Genomic DNA, 20,460 nt, shown 5'->3' with positions numbered 1-20,460 from the left:
TCCCCCAGCCAATGGAAAAATGAGAATGCCCACCCTTTGTCCAATGATCATCCGTTCCTTCCTATCAGAGACTCAAGTCAAGCCATGCTGGGTTTTCCCATCCCTGGCTATTTGTGGCTCATATTCGAAAGCTCTTACCAATGTTTTGCCAGGTCCTCAGCTCCTGCACAGCTTGGAAAAGAGAGCCCAGTTCCTCCTGCCCTCTCCTGCTCACATTAACCTTCTCCTGCCTCCTGGCTGGAACTCCCTGCTGTTTGCTGTTGGAATGCTGGCCCCATGAAGTTTTCCACACGGCGAAAACAATAAGCAAGTACACCCAGACAAAGGCAGACTCGAGTCAGAACACGTAGGGCCGAGTGCCGAGTCAGGGAGACCCTGACTCAAGTCTTTTTCAGAGTCTTCCACACGTGTGACTCATGAGTCGCAGAGTCAGCAAAAATCATGCATTTTCAAAACTTGAGTTCGAGTCACTGACTCGGGTTCCCAACAATGCAAAAGGCAGCATTGTTGTTCTTGAACAGCAACAGATTAGGAAGCTGACGAGAAACTTACAGAGTTGTGTTCCCACGAACAGGGTTAAACAGCAACAAAACATGTTAGGCCTGTCCCTTCCATTTCTCTCTAATGACCGGAGACAGAGGAAATGATCTAGGACAAATGGTCTGCAATTGTAGTGCCATGCATTCAGGTAGCGCACTGGTATCTATCATTATCCCATATTAAAATGCTTAGATGAGAGCTCAGCTAAAGTATGAATCAGCATGTGAAAAAGCATATATTTGGCACATAACATCTCTCTGTTAGCAAAATGGAATTGTGACTTCCTGCAGGCTTTCATAAATGCAAACTGGCAAAGGAGTGAAAGGAGAACAGTAGCACTTATGGTGGCAAGGAGGGCTAATACTAACATAACTCCTTGATATCCTTGGGATTTAAGGGTCACACTAGACACGACCCTAAACTCATTCCTTCCATGTTTTACTTTCTAAAAGGAAATAGCAGGCAGGTGGGGTGGAACCACAGGACATGATGGATCTACTTCTCCTGATGAAATGCTAGAGAGGATGTCCAGGCATTGACCGGATGGTTCAGGTTTAATAGCTAAACATTTAGGAACCATCATTTGAATTTTAAACTTATGGCGTCTCATATTACATCACATCTCATCAATAGCTTAGCTGGAGGGGGGGTGCAAAGCACTAAGTTTTGCAGGGAGCCTCACCACAGCGTGCAAGTGGCTCCTCCGCTTTGGAGGCATTCCAGGTGCGGGGAGCAAAACGGAGGCAAATGCCTCTTTGCTCCCCCTCCCAGAATGTCTCCAAAGGGGAGGGGGAGGGGTAGCTTGCACGCTGTGGTGAGGCTCCCTGCAAAACATAGTGCTTTGCACCCCCAAGTGCCAAAAAAATAAGCATCTCACAACATTCTTTGTGCTTTCCATTGTGATGACTCTTGACTTTCCTGGCATAAGCACTCTTGAAATGGACTCCAGAACTTCCCAGTAGATTACGTCTCACAAGAGATGGCCTATAAGCAATCATGGGGGTAGACAAGGAGGTAATCATTTGTCTTTGCTGGGCAGTGTGAGTGTAAATAGAATGCTAGATGCAGGGAGATGGCAGCGAGATGCAAGTATCTTGTGGTCTTGTGCGTGCTCCCTGAGGCTCTGGTGGGCTGCTGTGAGATATAGGAAGCTGGACTAGATGGGCCCTGGGCCTGATCCAGCAGGGCTCATTTGATGTTCTTATGTTCTTTTCTAGTGTTCGCATCTGATAAAAGGCAAGATATGAAGAAAAGAAAGTGGAGGCATGGCCAAAACTCACTGGGCTTGTGCCTGAATAAGGATCATGTTTTGGTGCCTCACTGAGTATTACAATGAATTCTTTTCCAGTTTAGATTAAAACACCAGTCAGAGAAGAGCTTCTGGTTTATCCACTTAGCCCCTAACCTTCTCCCAGATTCTCTTCCAGAACAGTATTCACCATGGTTGAACCGCTTGGAAAAAAAACACATTTCCCAAATGCCAGAAGGCTTCTTTGCTTCCTGACATTCGTACTGCATGTCAGGAAGGGAAAGGAGAAAGTGACTGGAAAGATCTCCATCCTTCTCCCTTCCCATGGTCAGAACACTGAAGTCCCAGCCATGGAGGCATAATTGAAAGGCAGAAGGGTTGGGGAAAATCTAGAAGGATAAGTGGATTACTTCCACGTCACATTGGCTCAGAAAAGAAGTCAAGTTGTTTTCAATTGCAGAGTGGGGTTGGAGAGTGGAGTGGTTTAGCTTGTTTTCTGAACTACCCTAATGAGCTACAAGGAAGTTTCCCATGGAAGGAAGGAAGGAAGGAAGGAAGACAGACGGACAGACGGACAGACGGATGACAGGCAGGGGCTTCATTCAATTAATTCCAAGTGCCCTTTCCATTCTTTCAATCAAATCTCTCTTTTACAACACAAATTGTTTTAGTCTACAGTGTTTTTAAATCTTGTTTTCCCCACTAATGCTCTCAAACTTGTTTTCAGGCATTAAAAAGATAACCGAGATATGGTAGATAAGGTCACAAGCTTCAGCAAACAAACCCCTGAAGGATTTTTCTGCTTCCAAAATGGCCATCTTCCGCTCCCCATTTCTTTCTAATTACTGAGCAGTGCTGAAAGGAAGGAGAGAGGGGTGGGCGGACGGGTGGGATTGCAAGAATGAAGACAGGTTCATTTGAGGCAAATCAGCCCAAGTAAATCTATTCCAACTCTGCTCTCAAGACAAAGAAACAAAGGTTCATAGAAGAAATCTCAGTGCATCTGTTAGGTAGTGGATACCCAAAATACTGGCAGAAAAAATGCATGAGTGTGAGACTCAGTCCTTGAGGTGATCATTCCTCAAAGCTCCAATCACTGCACTGGAAGTCATAACATGCCCTTAACATAGGAAAGAAGAAAATGTGTCGGGTCTTTTCTATCAAGGGATAGAAAAGTGACTTGTGATAGAATGGTTGGTTCTTGCCTGGAAGGACATCAGATTGATGGGCCCCCCAATGTGAGTTGCTCAGTCTTCAGGGCAACATTTGCTCAGGGCCTCTAGGACTCAGGAAAGGCATCCATCACTTGGGCTACTCATAGGAGGCCAAGTTTTCAGTGAGGTGGTACACCTGTGCCTGAGCTGTACCACTCTGGATGGGACCCACAAGCTTGAAGGCTTCTCCACAGGAAATTCCTGCACTACTGAAAACTCACCTGCTGGGCTACAATGATTCTCCTTCACTTATCTTCTATGTGCAGGGATTTGTGTGTACAGTGCCCAGGTGTCAGTAGCATAGCTGCAGGGGGTTGATGTGGTTCACTTCTTGTCTAGACAGGCTAGTATACAGTGCTGGGGGAGAGGTAGCGGCTGTGGTGCATGTTGGCACCAACGATGTGGGCAAGTGTAGCTGGGAGGTCCTGGAGGCCAAATTTAGGCTTTTAGGCAGGAAGCTGAAAGCCAGGACCTCAAAGGTAGCGTTCTCTGAAGTGCTACCTGTTCCACGCGCAGGGCCAGCTAGGCAGGCGGAGATCAGGGGTCTCAATGCGTGGATGAGACGGTGGTGTAGGGAGGAGGGGTTTAGATTCGTTAGGCACTGGGGAACGTTTTGGGACAAGCGGGGCCTGTACAAGAGGGACGGGCTCCATTTGAACCAGAATGGAACCAGACTGCTGGCGCATAACATTAAAAAGGTGGCAGAGCAGCTTTTAAACTGATCCCTGGGGGAAGGCCGACAGGAGCCGAGGGGCATCCGGTTCGGGACTCCTCATTCCTATGGGATGAGGATGGGGAGGTTAGAGAACAACAAGACAAAGGCAGGGTAGGAGAAGAAATTGGGAAAGGTAGGGAGATGGGATGTGATAGACGGTTTGGCACAATGAGAGGATGCGGGGACAAAGGAGCGAATAAGCAGCCCATCCTGGGGCATTCCGTGTATAAATGCTTTTATGCGAATGCACGAAGTCTACGAGCAAAGGTGGGAGAACTGGAATGTCTGGTGACAAGGGAAAATATTGACATAGTGGGCATAACGGAAACCTGGTGGAATGCGGAGAATCAGTGGGATACCACAATCCCGGGCTATAAACTCTACAGGAGGGACAGGCAGGGGCGTGTTGGAGGTGGGGTGGCCCTTTATGTTAAGGAAGGGATAGAATCCAGCAAAGTAGAGATTGAAGGTGGGTCCGACTCCACCGTAGAATCTCTGTGGGTTAAATTACCAGGCTTGAGCAGCGATGTAATACTGGGGGTGTGCTATCGTCCTCCAGACCAGAAATCTGATGGGGACCTTGAAATGAGGAAACAGATCAGGGAGGTGACAAGGAAGGATAGGGTTGTAATCATGGGGGACTTCAATTATCCTCATATTGACTGGGTCAATTTGTGTTCTGGTCACGATAAGGAAACCGGATTTCTTGACATGCTAAATGACTGTGGCTTAGATCAGCTAGTCACGGAGCCCACCAGAGGACAGGTGACTCTGGATTTAATTTTGTGCGGTACGCAGGACCTGGTTAGAGATGTAAACGTTACTGAGCCATTGGGGAACAGTGATCATGCTGCGATCCGTTTTGACGTGCACGTTGGGGGAAGAATACCAGGCAAATCTCTAACAAAAACCCTTGACTTCCGACGGGCGGACTTCCCTCAAATGAGGAGGCTGGTTAGAAGGAGGTTGAAAGGGAGGGTAAAAAGAGTCCAGTCTCTCCAGAGTGCATGGAGGCTGCTTAAAACAACAGTAATAGAGGCCCAGCAGAGGTGTATACCGCAAAGAAAGAAGGGTTCCACTAAATCCAGGAGAGTGCCCGCATGGCTAACCAGCCAAGTTAGAGAGGCTGTGAAGGGCAAGGAAGCTTCCTTCCGTAAATGGAAGTCTTGCCCTAATGAAGAGAATAAAAAGGAACATAAACTGTGGCAAAAGAAATGTAAGAAGGTGATAGGGGAGGCCAAGCGAGACTATGAGGAACGCATGGCCAGCAACATTAAGGGGAATAATAAAAGCTTCTTCAAATATGTTAGAAGCAGGAAACCCGCCAGAAAAGCGGTTGGCCCTCTGGATGGTGAGGGAGGGAAAGGGGAGATAAAAGGAGACTTAGAGATGGCAGAGAAATTAAATGAGTTCTTTGCATCTGTCTTCACGGCAGAAGACCTCGGGCAGATACCGCTGCCCGAACGGCCCCTCCTGACCGAGGAGTTAAGTCAGATAGAGGTTAAAAGAGAAGATGTTTCAGACCTCATTGATAAATTAAAGATCAATAAGTCACCGGGCCCTGATGGCATACACCCAAGGGTTATTAAGGAATTGAAGAATGAAGTTGCAGATCTCTTGACTAAGGTATGCAACTTGTCCCTCAAAACGGCCACGGTACCAGAAGATTGGAGGATAGCAAATGTCACGCCTATTTTTAAAAAGGGAAAGAGGGGGGACCCGGGAAACTATAGGCCGGTCAGCCTAACATCTATACCGGGTAAGATGGTGGAATGCCTCATCAAAGATAGGATCTCAAAACACATAGACGAACAGGCCTTGCTGAGGGAGAGTCAGCATGGCTTCTGTAAGGGTAAGTCTTGCCTCACAAACCTTATAGAATTCTTTGAAAAGGTCAACAGGCATGTGGATGCGGGAGAACCCGTGGACATTATATATCTGGACTTTGAGAAGGCGTTTGACACGGTCCCTCACCAAAGGCTACTGAAAAAACTCCACAGTCAGGGAATTAGAGGACAGGTCCTCTCGTGGATTGAGAACTGGTTGGAGGCCAGGAAGCAGAGAGTGGGTGTCAATGGGCAATTTTCACAATGGAGAGAGGTGAAAAGCGGTGTGCCCCAAGGATCTGTCCTGGGACCAGTGCTTTTCAACCTCTTCATAAATGACCTGGAGACAGGGTTGAGCAGTGAAGTGGCTAAGTTTGCAGACGACACCAAACTTTTCCGAGTGGTAAAGACCAGAAGTGATTGTGAGGAGCTCCAGAAGGATCTCTCCAGACTGGCAGAATGGGCAGCAAAATGGCAGATGCGCTTCAATGTCAGTAAGTGTAAAGTCATGCACATTGGGGCAAAAAATCAAAACTTTAGATATAGGCTGATGGGTTCTGAGCTGTCTGTGACAGATCAGGAGAGAGATCTTGGGGTGGTGGTGGACAGGTCGATGAAAGTGTCGACCCAATGTGCGGCGGCAGTGAAGAAGGCCAATTCTATGCTTGGGATCATTAGGAAGGGTATTGAGAACAAAACGGTTAGTATTATAATGCCGTTGTACAAATCTATGGTAAGGCCACACCTGGAGTATTGTGTCCAGTTCTGGTCGCCGCATCTCAAAAAAGACATAGTGGAAATGGAAAAGGTGCAAAAGAGAGCGACTAAGATGATTACGGGGCTGGGGCACCTTCCTTATGAGGAAAGGCTACGGCGTTTGGGCCTCTTCAGCCTAGAGAAGAGACGCTTGAGGGGGGACATGATTGAGACATACAAAATTATGCAGGGGATGGACAGAGTGGATAGGGAGATGCTCTTTACACTCTCACATAATACCAGAACCAGGGGACATCCACTAAAATTGAGTGTTGGGCGGGTTAGGACAGACAAAAGAAAATATTTCTTTACTCAGCGCGTGGTCGGTCTGTGGAACTCCTTGCCACAGGATGTGGTGCTGGCGTCTAGCCTAGACGCCTTTAAAAGGGGATTGGACGAGTTTCTGGAGGAAAAATCCATTATGGGGTACAAGCCATGATGTGTATGCGCAACCTCCTGATTTTAGAAATGGGTTAAGTCAGAATGCCAGATGTAGGGGAGAGCACCAGGATGAGGTCTCTTGTTATCTGGTGTGCTCCCTGGGGCATTTGGTGGGCCGCTGTGAGATACAGGAAGCTGGACTAGATGGGCCTATGGCCTGATCCAGTGGGGCTGTTCTTATGTTCTTATGTTCTTATGTTCTTATGGTTCATATTGCAGGTCTGAGTCATCCTGGGCAGCGACAGCAACTCAGTTGCCGTTGCTGCCCAAAATGGCTCTGATGGCAAGCGGAAGGGGCCACTAACACAGTTCATTGCAACACCTGCAATACGTACCACACCAACCCCCTGTAGCTACACTACTGCCATGTATATAGATGAGTATTCTATCCTAGGAGCTCCCTGCTGCAGTCTGAAGTGGTACATCCCAGATCAGTGTTTTTCAACCAGTGGTATGGGTACCACTGAGGTGGTGGTGTCTGGTGGTACACATGGGACCCTCAAACCTCTGCCTCCTGGCAGTGAGACCAGCAACATAAGTCAACAAACAGTGGTAGGAGGCTTGACTCCGCGGGCAGAGCCCCAGTGAGCACTTTTCATGTGCTCAAAAAAGTCTTCCCATCTGTCCTGAGCCTCTTGCCAGTGTTTGCAACATGACACCTGGCCTCTTAATCCAGATGTAACTGGTGAGGACATCATCACTGGTTACTTCCAGTGGCATTTCCAATAGGTGGACGATGTGAAGTGATACAGCAGAGGACAAACACTGAGAAAAACTGTCCGAGATCAATTTTGCAATATCATCTCCTCATATCCATATCATCTCCATCTCCATTTTGCTCTCACTGCCTGAAATTTCTCCAGAGTGGGGGGCTTGCGTGCTGCGGTGAGGCTCCCTGCAAAACTTAGTGCTTTGCACCCTCTCTAGCTATGCCACTGGACTGAGTCCTTATTTCTTGCACATCTAGAATCTCTAGCAGTAAATAACAACAATTTGGCCCCCTCCCCAAAATTCAGCACATTCCAAGCACATCAGCTATGAGGGCATTCAGCTGCTTTCACAACCAGAAGCAACCATCACCTTTCCCAACTCCCTGCTGTAACTTTGGATCTGTTCTGTACTGCCTGCCGGGCAGGTAAACAGTCAAACGGGCTGTAAATGCTTTGGGCTGCAGTTGAATCAATGAATGAACCAACTTGAGTTGCAAGTCATTCATAGGGCCCTCTCTGCTTAGGGGAAAATAACTCCTCCAACTTTTCATGGTATCTCCAGTCAGACCCAGAATTTAACTTTACTGCACCCTGCTGGAGCAAGGTTACCAAAGAGAGAGGTCTGAGGATCTGATACGAAGATGGAGCCACAAAAAGCTCTTTCTCATTAAGTGACCTGTTAGTCCTCATTTCATTGTAACTGTTTTCTTTCTTTTTTATTATTATTATTATTATTTTTAGTGAAGCACAGTTTTACGTTCAATCTGGCAGTGTCCTTTTAAATTACCCGTTGCTTTATTACTGCTAAACACAGTGCTCTGTTCCATGAACTGCAAATGTCAATTTCTAATGGACATGAAATCCTGTTTGCTAATTGCCGTGGTCATCCCGAGATTGGTGCACAAAAGCGCACATTAATGGAAAACTGCAATAATTAATTGCTGTGTTCACTTCAAAATACAATCAGCGATTACCAGGCTAAGGCAAATTTCCATTCAACAATATTTGCTACTTGCTCGTGAGGGTCTAAAAAAATGCAGGGCAGCTGTCCTGGTACCTTAGCAAGCTTGTGTAGGTTGGAAAAGGGCTCAGCCTGTTTGCTTTGGAAAGCTGGAATTATGGGACTCACGTGAGGCTTTTATTAAAGGCACACCCTCAGCCAAATCCCATTAGGTGAAATTACAGCTATCATTTTGAGAAAAACAGCAGACCTGGCACTCGCTCACACACTTCTCAGGGGACAGTAATGCAACTTGAGAGACAACACTGGAAGCACCCCCAACTGAGTCAAGCAGTTTGTCCATCTAGCACAGTATTGTTGTCACTGACTGACAGCAGCTCTCCAGGGTTTTGGGCAGGGATCTTTTCCGCAGGCCTTCCAGAAGGTGCCAGGGATTGGTTCCATCATTCATGGACACGATTCCAACATAACGGCCATCCTCTTATAAGGATGCAGAAGGAATCCTGAATCTCTGCGCATAAGATTTGCTAGCAAGTCAAAGCAAAAAATGGCCTGAAATTCAGCATGAATATTGTGACTCTCACATTTCCTATGATTCTCATTGTTTGAATTACAGTGGGCCAGAGGGGCCTGATCCCCTCTTACCTTATGTAATATCTCTCTAGCTACTTTTCCAGTGGGCCCATGACTTTGCAAAAATTGGGGGTGAATCAGGAGGTGGGGTTGTGGATTTTATTAAGGGCCACCACCTTTCTCCCTATTAGTTGAGCAGTGAAAATTCTGGTGGCTGTGTCAAAATCCTCCATGATTTTAATGAATTAGGGCACAATCCTAACCCTTTAGGTCAGTGCTTTCCACTGCTTTCCAGCACTGACATAAGGGCAATGCAGCTCTGAGGTAAGGGAACAAACATTCCCTTACTTTGAGGAGGCCTCCGTGAGTGACACCCAACTGCAGGATGCAGCACACGTCCCATTGGCGCTGCTATGCCAGTGCTGGAAAGCACTGACATAAGGGGTTAGGATTGTGCCCTTAATCACACATCCTGTTTAGACCAGAACTTATTTGTTATTGCCCTGCTTTTAAAAGCACTATGAGTTCTCAAGATTCCTGTTGTGATTATTGATAAAAACAGTTACACGGTATAACACTTTTCACCTACAAGTTTACAAACAGATAACATAGCTATTGCATTCACATGTAAGTGTTGCCATCTTTATTTTCATCGCATAGCATGTTACAACTGAGCAACCTTGGTTGGTTGGCAACCTTCAGTCTCGAAAGACTCTGGTATAAGCCTACAGCACCCGGTATTCCCAGGCGGTCTCCCATCCAAGTACTAACCAGGCCTAACTCTGCTTAGCTTCCATGCAAGGAATGTTTCGCTCTCTACTCCAATCTTTGGAAGCACCACAAAATTCACTTCTGAGGTCACAACTATTCTCCCTTCTCCTTCTGCAGCCCCTCCGTGAGGGTCTCCTGATCCTCAGCAGCAGCTTTTGAGGAGACTCCGGGGCTTCGGAAGGGTAGAGTGGGGTGGAATCGATGGCTTCCACTTGCACCCAAGCTTCCATGTAGTTGTGCTTTAGACAACCTAAAACACTGAGGCCGCAATCCTAACTTGTGCTGGAAGCAGTCAGGCCAGCAGGCCAGCACTGCATCTACCAGAAGTTTGGGGCCAAAAGGAGCGCAACCCAAAGCAAGGGGAGATGTTTCCCTTACCCTGTGTCATGCTGCTGCAGCCCCAATGGGTCTACTTGGATCTGCCCCATCTGACAAGGTGGCGCCAATCCAAACAGCTCACGACTGCCCTGGGTCACCTGGGAACAGGGTCAGGATTTGTCATAACTGCCAGGTCCTGGCTCTGCCTCCCCCTCCCCACCTGCCCACCCCCAAGAATGCCCATTGCCCACCCTTCCCCACCCTGAAACTCCTGCCTCCCACCCCCTCCTCACCCTCCCCATGCCCTCCCAACCTCTGTGTCAGCTGAACTGCCAACTCACCCTCTCTCTGGCGCCCGCAGCAGTGTGGGGAGGCCAGCACACATTCATGCGCCAGCTTATCTCCCAAATGAGTGGTGTAGAAGTGCTTTACGGCATTCCCGAGCCAAAGGAATGCCAAGTGCGGGTCTGGATCGAGCCCTGTCGCAAATGAAACATGAGAGCCACATGCATGCAGACCCTTCCGTAGTATCTTTCTTATTTGTTTTATTAATATAAATATAAAACAAGACGAGATTGCTTCAGAAATCTAACTTGTCATATGCGAATATATATCTAACAGCGTAATCCTCATTTGCTCTGGAACAAGCAGACCAAGAGGCCTGCACTGTATCCAGTGCAAGTTTGGGGCTGACTGAGGCTTGACCCAAGGCAAAGGGAAATAATTTCCCTTACTCTGGGGAAAGCCACAGTGGCCGTAATGGGGCTTCTCGGATCGATGCCACCTAAAGAGGTGGCGCAGATCCAAGCAGAACGGAGCAGGCTGGATCCCCACCCCCACCCCCCACCAGTCCATCTATGGGCCCAGCAACTGCCTGCCCTAGCCCTGCCCCAAAACACCTCCTCCCCACCCTCAGCTCCCCCAGACCCCACACCAGCCAAGCTCAGCTGTTGCAAATCTACCTGACCCCATCAGCGAGGAGACTGGATGCGGCCTCCACGGGCCAGCGCGTGACCCTGTACTGGCTCGGCCGACACACGAGGAGGCGCAAACGTGCTTTATGTCATGTTTGTGACCCTCCCAGGCTGGCACAAGAAACTTGCACTGGTCCTTGGCACAATCCGTGCCGCGCCCTGAACAGCTGAGATTGGAACGACTGTGAAATGTATTCAGAGCTGACAGTTTATATGACAAAGTGAAGACGAAAATGCCATCTTGAACTGAAACACACAGCCAAGTAATATGAAAAACAAATAAACAGGTGGCACCCAGCCCAAAAAACTGTTACGTTCAACATGGATTCCAGCTGCGAAAGCCTTGGCGTGTTTATCAGAGAGCGCACTGCCACAGCAGCTGGTCAGAACAGTAATACTAATACCCATTGCACAGCACCCCATCACTGTGAGTCCAGGAGGCCTGCACTGTATCCAGCGCAAGATTGGGGCCAGAATCTGCTCAGCCAGGGGCAAGGGAAAACTCTTCCCCTTACCCCTAGGTAAACCACCACAGCCCCAATAGGTCTCCTCGGACCTGTACCACCTGAGGAACTGATGCAAGTTGGATGAGAATGGAGTGACTTGGAGCTGTTCTGCATTGTTTGGGGAATAGGGTTAGGATCCGGTATAACTGCTGGGTGCCAGCCCTGCATCCTGCTCCCTGTCTACCTTCCCTCCACCCCAGAACGCCTGCCTCCTCCCCGCCCTTCCCAGACCCCTGCATTGGCCAAGCTCAGCCAGCACAACCTTCCCTCTCTGCATTGGCCTGTAGGCTGATTGCGGCCTGCATGGGCCAGCGCATGTCCCTGAACAGCCCAGCGGACACACAAGGAGTCTCAAACATTTTTTATGGCACATTTGTGACTCTCCTGGGTAGTAGTTAGGATTGCGCCCTACATGCATCGGAATATTAATACTGTAGTAGTTTGCACTGATATTTCAGATGCAAGAATTACACATTTGAATCAATTACTCAGCCAAAATCAAATGAACATCAACATTTCGGTCTCTGAAGGAGTCCCAAAAATAACAATTAATCGCAGCCACCACAAGGGACCACAGCTGATTTGGTTTCTATTGATTCTGTAGCTAGAGTGTTGTCTAAAATTTAACTCCAGCTCTGCTAATAGAAGGACCATCATGTTTGTGTTGACTTTTGCTCTCTGGCTAACGTGGGAACTTTTGAGTTCCAGTTCACGCTGGAAACAGACTCAAATAATGACTGATATTTTCAAGGGAGAGCATTGCTTCTTTGTGCCCATCTGCTTCAGTGCAATCTAAGATTTTCTGCAGAGGGTGCGAACTCATCTAATCAGTCTGGAAAAAGCTTCCTGAGTCATCAGCTTCAGACCAGAAGACATTGCCAAAGGAGTTTCTCCTTTGTCCTGCCCCAACAACTTTCTTTCCACCTCACAAACTTCTCCTTTTTTTCCTTCCGTGCTTTTTCTTCTTTCTGTGCCTAAGGAAAAGTTCTGTGAAACTCACAAGTTGGCTCAACAGTGTGTCATTTTTCATTGATCCTAATAAATGACGTCACTGCTTGGAGACCTTCTAATGAACCAACGTGACCGCCTTCATTAGTAGGAAACAGTGTGGCAAGACCTCTGTTAAGATCCAGAAAGTTTTTGGATCCAGAAAATCTTTGGATCCAGAAAACTAAGGTATCTTCGGTGATGATAATGCTTGATCAGGCAATAAGGTCTTTGGAACCAGAGGATTCATGAAGAAAAGCCCCCATCCCCCCCCCTCAATTTTTCCTGTCTTTGTTTATTTTTGAAGATGTTGCTTCCATCCTCACTGCTGTGCCTCCCCCTGCAGGGGAGAAAGTATAAAACAGTTCCCTTTTACTGAACAACTCAGGCCACTCCAGTAGTTGCTAGTAACCTACATACGTGTAACCTCCATATATTTCTTCACCCACCTCTTGAGCCACCCTAAATATCATTTTGCTTAAGGAAGGTGGGCTATAAATTTTGACAAACTGTCCTGGTGCCCTGGTGCTGGTGTGCACCCAACAGGGGGTGTGCATTTGCTTCAGAAAAAACTCACACCCCAAACCAAGTTGCCCCACAGAGAATCCAAAACAAAACAAAGTCCTTCCAAAGCACTTCAAGCTAAAGCAACCACCTTCCACCACATGATTCTGTCTATCCAGTGAGATTTTTAGGGATGCTTTCTTGGAAGGTCTCTGCAACCATCAGATATTTATTTGTAGTGACTCACTAGAGGGCTTTCTTCAGGGAAGCCCCCCACTCTGTTCAGCTCCAACCCTGTAGGTGAGGCTGCCCATTCATTGCTAGTCTTTCAGGGTCACCTCCAGACATTTTTATCCCAACAGGTCTTTACTGGACTACCATGAGTGCTACCCACAAGTGGTGTAGCTAGAGGGGGTGCAAAGCACTAAGTTTTTCAGGAAGCCTCACCGTAGCATGCAAGCGGCCCCTTTCCCTTTCTCTCCATGCCATTCTGGGCCACGAGAGCAAAATGGAGGTCAACGCCTTTGTTTTGCTCCCCCTGCCATTGAATGGCTCCAAACGGGAGGGACCAATTGCACCATGCGGTGAGGCTCACTGCAAAACTTAGTGCTTTGCACCCCCTCTAGCTATGCCACTGCTCCCCACCATGTTTTGTTGCTGTTTCTTTTGGGTGCAGTTTCAATCTGTTGCACCTGCTTTGGGCCTTAGAGTGCTTTTCTTTTCTTTTTTATTATTTTGTGGTTGTAAACTGACTTAATTTTTTTAGGAATTAAAAAATAATAATATTCCATTTTTGAACCAGAGTAAAGAACGAATATACTTCCATAGAAACACAAGGTCCGTCCCAAAAAAGGATTTGCTCTGGCTCCTGTTTTTCCTTATATTCAAATATGGCAAGCTGGCCCTTATTTATTTGAGGATTTATAATCTGCTTTCTAATACCTTTTTCAAGGCAGAGAGTAATATTAAATACTGTGCATTCCCATGTGTGGATGTATATAGAAAAACACATAAATGTTCAAGGAAAAATTCTGAATAAATATGCATCATTACTTTAAAAGCAGGGAGAATAATCAGACGAAATTCCATCATACAGCGTTTACCATTTCCATTGAAATAACAATCCTAATTAGGGTTCTGGCAATCCCTAGCCCTTTGGAGAACTACAATTCCCAGCTTTCCTTGGTGGAAAACTATGACAATTATCCTAGTTGAAGTCTGCAGTGCAGATGTGCCTTTAAACTTCCGTTTCTGATTACTGAACTGACAAGTCAACCTTTTGCATACAATTCCCTTCAAGCTCATTGAGTATATAAGCGGATTAATCAGTAGGTGTATGTGTGAGAAACTTCTCCTGCTCATCAGCCTGGCCACTTTTCCTGGAAGTCAGCCTACTGGAACAAAGAACATACATTTATCGCCTTGTTACCGATTAGAATAGGAACCATTTGTGATGACAAAGTACACAGCAAAACTGATTGACTTTGCCCATTGGTGATGCATCTCATGATTCATGTCCCTGGGCTGGGTGAGCTGAGCTGCTGTACTCAGAAACTGGGCAAAAATGAATTTGCTGTGCAGATTCTGTTCTGTACCTGAGGTATCAACAGGAAATGGCAATGCCACCCGGCCAATCCCTGATGTGGACAACATCAGGATGGGCTTTTAATGATGGCAACCTGATTATTGTCACGACCGGAGGCGAGTCGGCTCCGTTTGTTTGCATTCCATGAAGTGGCAGGGATATGTTCTCAATCAGAATAATCCAATTTAAAGGAATGATTCATATTAGCGAACACATCTGTCTGAGGCCAGAGCAGAACCCTGGTGTTAGTTTAATAAATGACGTTCATTAAACTCAGCTGAAAATATAATCTGGAGAGACTGATGGAGTGAGCAGAGCAAAGAATAAGCAAAAGGAGCTGGCAATTATCAGCCGTCATTTGTTCTGCCGGCTCCGCAGAACCGGGGCTTGTTTGCTGAAATCTTAATTTCGTTTGGCTGAGGTGGAATCCATCAAAAAGGCCCACATGGCAGACAAAGTTCTCGTTTCTCAAAATGTGTCAGGGAAAAACAGTTGGCCATTTTTCTTGATCTATCTGGTATCACAGCCAAGCAGTCCAAGTCAGGATGGCGAAAGACGGCTCCTTGAGGAATGAACAAATGTGTTGGTCAACATGACCCTAAAAGACAAGAGGGGGTGGATCTTGGCGGCAACAGCACACACCAAAATCCTATTCCTGTTTCCCCCCTGACATGCCCCCTGCCTCTCCTTGGACTTATCCCAGCAAAATAGCTAGCATAGTTCCAAGGAGACGGATTGATGGCAAGGCAGCCTATGGAGAGGTGAGTAAAATATATAATCAGTTCTCTATATGCGAATTTGCTATTTGTGCATTCACTTATCTGCGAGGGGCAGAATTCTCTCATTATCTGCTCCTCTGTTCTTGTTATCTGCTCTGCAGAGACCTTCTGGGGCCACTTGCGGCCCTTGAAGCCTCTCAATGAGGCCCTCAGGGAGCCCCTAGTCTCCAATGAGCCTCTGGCCCTCCGGATTGTTGGAGCCCACACTGGCCCGATGCAGCTGCTCTCAGTGTGAGGGAGACTGTTTGACCTCTTGCGTGAGCTGTGGGATGAGGGCTCCCTCCAATGCTTGTTGTTTCATGTCTGTGATGCAGTAGCGGCAGCAAAGGAAAGGCCAGCCTTGCTTTGTACAAGGCCTTTTATAGGCCTTGAGCTATTGCAAGACCTTCATTCATTCATTCATATAAGTGCATCTTTAATATATTCATTTATGTAAATTTCTGTTCCGTAGAGTCTCTGTTCCGTAGAGACTTCTGTTCTATTATCTGCTCTGCAGGGTCCTTCAGAATGATGCCTGCAACCACTTTCAAATGGCCTGCAGAAGCTCCTACGAGTCATTTTGAAGGGATCTGCGCTGGTTGTAGGTGTCGTTCTGGAGGTCCCTGCAGCCTCTGGAAGTTCTCTGCAGCATTCAGGGGTATTTTGGCACTTCCTGCTGCACTCTGCTGGCTTCCTGAGGGTCTCTTCTGGATTCTTCTGATGGCAGGGATGGTATCCCTTCCACCCCTCTGGTACCCTTTGTACCTAACCCCTTGATCCCATAGGATCAATGGTTCGTTATCTCCATCTGCGAGGGTTTCCAGGAACCGAACCCTAACAGATAATGAGAACTGACCGTACTTTTACTTACCTCTCCCTTGTAAGCCTCCCCCACCACCACAGCTTGCAGCATGTGCTCCAGGAAAACACACTGAATGCTACAGTGGGGAGATAGGACTGGGCTTTGGGGCCTTAGGTAAGCAACTCCCTTGCAGTTTTGATCTTCCTGTATTGCACTGTGGGGGGTCAGTAAGACACAATCGCCTCATAGGTTATTGTAAGAATTACATCCAAACAATACTGTACGTGAAAATGCTTTGCACACTCCCAAAGCACTGTGCAAGTGCCATGCCTAATTCTTAGTGCAGCCATCCTCTGGTCCATGCCAGTGAAATGCCATTCTCCCTCATTTTCTTACAGCCCAGCCCTATTGAGGATTGGGCTGCCACGCAGAGCCCATTATGACAACAGAAGTGACTTTCCCTGTTCTTTGGTCATTTCCCACTGTCTCCCCCCCCCCCCAAAGCTCACCTTAGCCTTGGAGTGTTGCTCTGATTTACCAGGTACTCCCTGAGGTGGCTCAGTCACCTGTTTTGTTTGTATGGAACCTTTTTTCATTCTTCCTTTTGCCTCTTCTCCCTCCTTGGCTAGATCACTGGGAGTCACCCCCCCCCCAGGATGTTTTTAATATTTATAGACTGACAAGGGCAGCCCTCAAGTCCCAAACAGGCAGACACAAAAACCGGGAAAGAATAATGGAGGCGGAGGGAGACCTTGACCTCAGAAGCTTTCAGAGCTGATTAGAGCTGCGCAGGGTGTCAGTCACCTTTTCTTGTTGAGGGCAGCCGAGCTGTGAAGTGTCTTGTTCCCTTCCCCTTCAACCCTCTTTAATCAGTTTCCTGAGTTTCCCTCATGGACACAGCCAGGCTATCTGCATTTCTGCACACCTGTGCCGAACAACTGGTGCAAAACCGAACTGTTCCTCTGTTGTGTATTGTGCGGAATTGTTGCCGAGCAGAACTGAATTGGCGCGGAAGTGCTGCCAGTGGAGTGGCCTTCTTGGGTCCCTGATGGTGCGACTTACCTGGGAGAACTATTCCACTCAAGAATAAGATTGTCCACTTCACTAGGTGGGTTCCTCGGGACCAGTGTACATTTCTGTGCACATCACAGAATCACCCAGCTAGCAGTGATGCAGACTATGAAGTTACATCACTGGAATGGAGGAGCTGTCACTCAGTGGTGGAGAGTGCAGGTCCCTGGCAGCAAATCTGGGAGTAGGGCTGGGAAAGACCCTTGTCTGAAACCCTGGAGAGCCACTGCCGGTCGGTGTGGACCAGACCAATTTAGCCAGATCGGTAGCCTAACTCATGAAGTGATAAACACACGTGTGTTACTATAAACCACGTGCAATTATTCTTACTTTTTAAAATCTTGAATAAGCCGAACTGCCTAACTCTGGGAAAGATTTCGCTTGCTAACCACCATGTTCATTAATGAGAAACAAGCGCATGAAATTTCCCTCCAACATTTATAGGTAGCCATGTCAGACCCACAGAAGGCATGAACACGAATGAGCACTCATGGCACCAACAACCAGTGTGTTGGCCAGCTTCTTTCATTGATGGAGACATCAGTGAAAGGGGCGGGGCGGGGCGGGGCAGGGCGGGGCAGGTGGGAGGAGTGTACAATGGCTTATGATAAGCAAGCTTAAAGGCAGGCTAAACAATCTTTTCAATCTGAAGTTGGTATTTAAGAGCCGTCGCTCCCTATCATTTGCACACTCGTCTCTAGGATTATGAACAGTTTTTGTAGCCCTTCAAAAACTTGCAGCATCTGTTTGAGGAGGGGCTATAATGCTCTGGTCAAACACGTGCTTTGTGCAGAGAATGTCCCTGGTGCTGTCTCTCGCACCTGCAGTTTAAGACAGGTAGAGGGTGCTGGGGAAGGCTTGTGCTTGGGGTCAAAGCCCAGTATGACTTTGGGAGCAATCGCCACCAGTTATAATATGGGCTTGGCAGGAGCCCTGGAAAAGGCCTTTTCCAGAACTGCTGCCTGGAATCCTATTTAGCCAGGGGTGCTAAAGATTTAACCAAAAGCTTTGTGCATAGAAAATGAACAGTCTTCCACTGGGCTGCGGCCTCTCCCCTAACTCACAGATACTGATGCTGCAACTGCCATGGTTCCCGCTCCAGAAACAGGTCTGGATGGTTGGACATGCTTGTACCTTGCGTGGCCCTTTCGCCTGGAGCAGGGGCGAAACCCCGGCCCTGGGGCCACTTGCGGCCCTTGAAGCCTCTCAATGAGGCCCTCAGGGAGCCCCTAGTCTCCAATGAGCCTCTGGCCCTCCGGAGATTTGTTGGAGCCCACACTGGCCCGATGCAACTGCTCTCAGTGTGAGGGAGACTGTTTGACCTCTTGCATGAGCTGCGGGATGAGGGCTCCCTCCAATGCTTGTTGTTTCATGTCTGTGATGCAGTAGCGGCAGCAAAGGAAAGGCCAGCCTTGCTTTGTGCAAGGCCTTTTATAGGCCTTGAGCTATTGCAAGACTTTCATTCATTCATATAAGTGCATCTTTAATATATTCATTTATGTAAATTTATTCAAATTTTAAATGTAAATTAATTCTTTTTTTTTCCCCGGCCCCCGACACAGTGTCAGAGAGGCGATGTAGCCCTCCTGCCAAAAACTTTGGACACCTCTGGCCTGGAGTAACAATCGGATAATCACATTTGACTGTACAGTTAGATATATTCAGTTTCTAATGCCGTCCCTGGTTTGGGCAAGTCAGGGTTTTAAAACAAAATTTTCCCTCCTTTCAGCATTTCCTGCCCCAAATTTAGTGCTCTGGTGGGCCTTGCACTTCATATCAAGCCCAATCAACTGCCTTCAGTCTGAGATCACTTCTATTACTCACTAGCAGGTTGCATGTGGGATGGAGATACTGACCTAGATGCCCACTTGCCAGCAAAGATGAGCTCATGTACATTCATATTGGGACCCATCAATCTAGAAGCATTTGAAAGATTGTTTTAGATGCAGAGCATCTCACAAAGTGAGCTGAAATATATTGCTAGCGCAAGAATCATCCTGGCTTCGCCGATGCCATTATTAAATTTCAGGAACATCGTCCAAAGTGGGGCTTTGGGTTTTTTAATGTAAAAAGAAATTAATAAAAGTTTAATAATTAATAGGTCTATGAAAGCTTATTGAGTGATCTCAGGCTTCAATCAATCTTAAAACATATGGGGACACCAATTTTCACCTTACTCTTCCTAGCTGGAGGTGCATCCTAGTTTTAGTGCAATTAAAAATGAGTCAAGAAACATTTTTAGTTAATTGCTCCATACACCTTGAAGGTAATTTGAAGCTGCAGGCAAAAAATAATAATAAAGTACCTGACGTGCTAATTGAGTGTCGAAAGATTAGAGTCAGCTTCTTTCTGCGTAGCCAGGCCTGGCTGGGAGTTGAGTTTGGTCTTCACTTCAAGAAGACTTTGATTTGTGGGAGGAGGAGAAGGGAGAGATGCTACGGAAGCTGATGAGTAACCCACAGAAATTACAACCAACCAAAATCTCTCTGAGTGCTTGAGTTTGAGTATTGTAAGGTTGTCTGAATGTGCGGCATTAAACCCACAAATGGCTCTCCAGGATCAGACCAAGAGCCCATCTAGTCCAGCATTTTGTATGTGGCCTACCAGATGCCGCTAGGAAGCTCCAGACTAGAACACACGAGGCCCAATCCTATCCTTAAGGTGCACAAGCTTGCCATAAGGTCCACTGACATGCGGCAAGTTCCACCAGCAGGACTGACCTTGGGGAATTGCCCTGGAGGGGACGCACACCAGGGCAGCAAACAGAGCACCTGCAGCCAGCACCCTGCTCTGTAGCTGACCCTCCGCTATGGAATCTTCCATGCCAAGGCATCACAAGGAGAGCATGGCAAGTGCAGCATTGTTGCTGGGCAGCCCTCTCTCCTGCCCGCCCCTGGATCTGCTTGGCTTGAAATCCCCCCTCAGAAACAGTTGGCGGTGAAGCCGCTGCCAGGTGCCACGCCGTTGCCATTTATCCTAGTGAGCAGCCCTCCTCTCCCCCGCAAAAATGTTTTGCATGGGGCTCTGAAGCTCTGTCAACCAGAGATGCCGTCTCTCTGCCAGTCTGCACAGTGCTGCCACCCACCAGTATGGCAGCTGGAAAGCTGTGTGCAGCCAGCAGCACTGCACAGACTGGTGAAGCGACTGCTGACTTGCTGCTGGTGCAATTCTGCCAGTTGAGGGGTGGCGTTTGGGCCAG

Source organism: Tiliqua scincoides, chromosome 2 (genome assembly GCF_035046505.1).
Source record: "Tiliqua scincoides isolate rTilSci1 chromosome 2, rTilSci1.hap2, whole genome shotgun sequence".
Taxonomy (NCBI): domain Eukaryota; kingdom Metazoa; phylum Chordata; class Lepidosauria; order Squamata; family Scincidae; genus Tiliqua; species Tiliqua scincoides.
The sequence above is the reverse complement of the archived record's forward strand: the minus strand, read 5'-3'. Positions refer to the sequence as shown.